This window comes from Dendrobates tinctorius, unplaced genomic scaffold (genome assembly GCF_039654945.1).
Source record: "Dendrobates tinctorius isolate UK_male_01 unplaced genomic scaffold, ASM3965494v1 ptg000048l, whole genome shotgun sequence".
Classification (NCBI taxonomy): Eukaryota; Metazoa; Chordata; class Amphibia; order Anura; family Dendrobatidae; genus Dendrobates; species Dendrobates tinctorius.
The window spans coordinates 7,005,001-7,007,500 of NW_027361716.1; the positions used below are offsets into that span (position 1 = coordinate 7,005,001).

The 2,500-nt window shown below is 38.2% G+C and overlaps 1 non-coding gene across 1 annotated transcript; it reads right to left on the bottom strand.

Moving 5' to 3' along the window:
- Positions 1-788: 788 nt before the first annotated feature.
- TRNAS-AGA (transfer RNA serine (anticodon AGA)) lies at positions 789-870 on the bottom strand. Its single transcript has one exon. It is a non-coding gene; the product is annotated as a tRNA-Ser (tRNA).
- Between the last annotated feature and the right edge of the window lie 1,630 nt (positions 871-2,500).

Consider the following 2,500-nt stretch of genomic DNA (forward strand, 5'->3'; position numbering starts at 1 on the left):
TTTATCATAAACATTGGGCATCGTCGATCTGAGTGCAGATGGAAAAATCAAAATGTGTGCTCAGGTTCTATTGAGATTTCAACTCAGATCACTGGATTCAAAATACAGAGTGCTAACCATTACACCATGGAACCAACCATGACACATTCTTGGCTGCGGCTTGTTGTGCTGAATAAAGCATATGAAATCGTGAACGATGGCGAAAACAGGCTCCAAAGCTGCAGTGCAAATCTGCAATCATACACAATGGTAAATTGATATCTTATAACCTTTCATTCCACAAATTTACCAACATTTCCACGATATCACAGCTAGGACAGTTTGAAATGTTGATGAAAAGTGGCTAGTAAAAAGATTGCTGTATCTGTTACTTGGAAAAAGTGTGAAAAAAATAAATTGCAAAACTTATACTGTTAGAAAACTGTTCATCCAGTAGTTGATAAAGATTAGCATTGCATGGTAAAAGGCTTCATCTGAGAGATAATTTAAGGTATGTGCAAATCAAAGTGCATGTCCCAGTCCATTAGCCAGGACAGCGGTCTGTGGCTGCTGGACAAGATCAATAGAAAAACCTCTTACCTGATGGCACCCACGGTGCTTCTTTTGATTAGCGGCAAGTCGCACATGTAATGTTCCTCCAGAATAGATTATCTAATGAACAGTCAAAGATAAAGTCAGTTTGGTCCTAGAAACTCTCTCCATCACAGATCACTGTCATGGGGAATAGACTAGTAAACATGCAAATTGAACGACAAAGATAAAAGGTCAAAATCTTATTGAAACATAGACGTAGTCGGCAGGATTTGAACCTGCGCGGGGAGACCCCAATGGATTTCTAGTCCATCGCCTTAACCACTCGGCCACGACTACTCGGACGTCAAGCTGTTATGAGTTTCACACATGTTTTCTAATAGCACCATGATCAAGCTCAGTGATCAACCCTCTGGAAGACATCTCAGAAAATGAAAAGAAAATACAAGGTCTCAGTAAAATGCAAAAATCTGATTTAAAGTCATCATCAATGGGAACCATTCACAGTTTAAAGCTTTTCCCTCTTCATAATGTGGATTTGGAGTCAGTCAGCTCCAAAAACATCCTTAAAAATAATCAGAAAATGCTGAGAAGACTGAACATAATCATTTCCAAGTAAAAAAGACTTGATGTTCATTTGATCAGGCTTTGGAGCGTCTATTAACCATCTCAAGTTTCCAAAAATGTCCAGCGGTTAACTGAAATTACCATATCAATCTTCAGCTGTTTTTCACTTTGAACAGCTCCATACCTATAATACAAGTCAAGGGTAAGGTTCGAAAGACCCTATAAAGGGACCTGATTGACTTTTGTGTGCTACAAAAAAAGCCACAAAACACATTCAAAAGACGCCGAAAAGAATTTTTAGAAAAACACCACCAAAAATGTTTATAAGGCACTTTAGGAAATTCTGGAAAACACAAGAAAAGATGGCTTAGAGAAAAATCAAAAACACTTCCTGAAGCCATTTTGGCTTCAAATCCTTGTCAGATTCACCCACTTGGAAAGAGTGTTATGTGAATATTGACTCAAGTCACAGAGTATGAGATTGCTTGGTATGACATAGACAATTTTAATTTTTGCTAATCCTACTTGATTGACAGCTTTGACCATGAATCCTTGAACTCTTTTTTTGTCTTTTATTATGTGGATTTTAAATTGCTTGTTTCATCATAAACATTGGGCATCGTCGATCTCAGTGCAGATGGAAAAATCGAATTGTGTGCCCAGGTTCCACTGAGATTTGACCTCAGATCACAGGATTCAAAGTCCAGAGTGCTAACCATTACACCATGGAACCAACCATGACATAGTCGTGTCTGCGGCTTGTTGTTCTGAATAAAGCATATGAAATCGTGAACTATGGCGAAAACAGGCTCCAAAGCTGCAGTGCAAATCTGCAATCATACACAATGGTAAATTGATATCTTATAACCTTTCATTCCACAAATTTACCAACATTTCCACGATATCACAGCTAGGACAGTTTGAAATGTTGATGAAAAGTGGCTAGTAAAAAGATTGCTGTATCTGTTACTTGGAAAAAGTGTGAAAAAAATAAATTGCAAAACTTATACTGTTAGAAAACTGTTCATCCAGTAGTTGATAAAGATTAGCATTGCATGGTAAAAGGCTTCATCTGAGAGATAATTTAAGGTATGTGCAAATCAAAGTGCATGTCCCAGTCTATTATCCAGGACAGCGGTCTGTGGCTGCTGGACAAGATCAAGAGAAAAACCTCTTACCTGATGGCACCCACGGTGCTTCTTTTGATTAGCGGCAAGTCGCACATGTAATGTTGCTCCAGAATAGATTATCTAATGAACAGTCAAAGATAAAGTCAGTTTGGTCCGAGAAACTCGCTCCATCACAGATCACTGTCATGGGGAATAGACTAGTAAACATGCAAATTGAACAACAAAGATAAAAGGTCAAAAAGTTATTGAAACATTGACGTAGTCGGCAGGAT